The sequence below is a fragment of the Canis lupus genome, chromosome 19 (genome assembly GCF_003254725.2).
Source record: "Canis lupus dingo isolate Sandy chromosome 19, ASM325472v2, whole genome shotgun sequence".
NCBI lineage: Eukaryota > Metazoa > Chordata > Mammalia > Carnivora > Canidae > Canis > Canis lupus.
The window spans coordinates 32,520,013-32,521,192 of record NC_064261.1 but is presented as its reverse complement, the minus strand read 5'-3'; the positions used below and the strand labels follow the sequence as shown (position 1 = coordinate 32,521,192).

At 40.9% G+C, this 1,180-nt stretch overlaps 1 non-coding gene across 1 annotated transcript; it reads left to right on the top strand.

Moving 5' to 3' along the window:
• The first annotated feature begins 458 nt into the window (after positions 1 to 458).
• On the top strand, positions 459 to 565 carry LOC112650023 (U6 spliceosomal RNA). The gene has a single exon (XR_003129875.3). It is a non-coding gene; the product is annotated as a U6 spliceosomal RNA (small nuclear RNA).
• Positions 566 to 1,180: the final 615 nt, after the last annotated feature.

The window sequence follows — 1,180 nt, the reverse complement described above, 5'->3', positions numbered from 1 at the left end:
ACACACATTACATTAGTTTAAGGTATACAACACGGTGATTTCACAAGTCTATATATTACGCTCTGCTCACTACAAGTGTAGCTACCATTTGCCACCATGCAACGCTATTGCAGTACAATTGACCTTATTCCCTGTGCTGTACCTTTTATCCCTGTGACTTACTCATTACACATGTGGAAGCCTGTGCCTCACACTCCCCTTCACCCATTTTGCCCTCCACCACCTTTCCCCCTCTGGGAACCATCAGTTTGTTCTCTGGATTTATGGGTCTGTTTTTGCTTTTTGTTTATTCATTTGTTTCCAAACACCTGGGTCTTTTAAAGGTTTTCGGAACATAACACAATTATTTTGCAAAAGGGGATACTGATTCACTTATGCACAAGCCATTTATGAAACTGCCTGTTATATCATACCTTTAATAGCACTGGGTATTTTCATTTAAAAATTAATAGCATCCTGTGCTCACTTTGGCTGCACATATACTAAAATTGGAACGATACAGAGAATATTAGCATGGCCTCTGGGCAAGGATGACATGGAAATTCGTGAAACATTCCATATTTAAAAAAAATTAGTAGCTTCTTGTTTCTTTGGTTATCAGTGAATTTGAACATTTTTATATTTGTTATCTGGTTGTATTTTTAGGGTGTTTTTTTCTAAAAAACAATTCTGACCCTTTGCTTTCCTTCTTAAAGAGTCCCTTAGCCCCATAGTGCCTGCAAGTAGGACAAAGTTCTGTGGAGCATAATGGGTATAAGCACACGCATCTGAACCAGAGATATCTTTTCCAGCTCTGATTTTCCATGCAAACTCTGTGTGACCTTTGACCAGTCCCTTGATCTTCATTTTAATTTCCTCACCCACAAAAATAGTAAAAACAATACTAACCTTCTAGAGTCATCATGAAGATTAAATAAGATCCCTTGTAAGGAACTCCACCATAGAGTGTAAAATACAGCTCTAGATCTGTCATTGTCATTTCTGTCATGACAATGAACAAGACCTGTCATGAGGGGTGCTGGGGGGCTCAGTTCCTCAAGCATCTGCCTTCGGCTCGGGTCATGATCCCAGGGTTCTGGGATGGAGCCCCACATTGGGCTCCCTGCTCAGTGGAGAGTCTACTTCTCCTTCTGCCCCTCCCCCTACTCATGCTCTCTCTCTTTCTCTCTCTCTCTCTCTC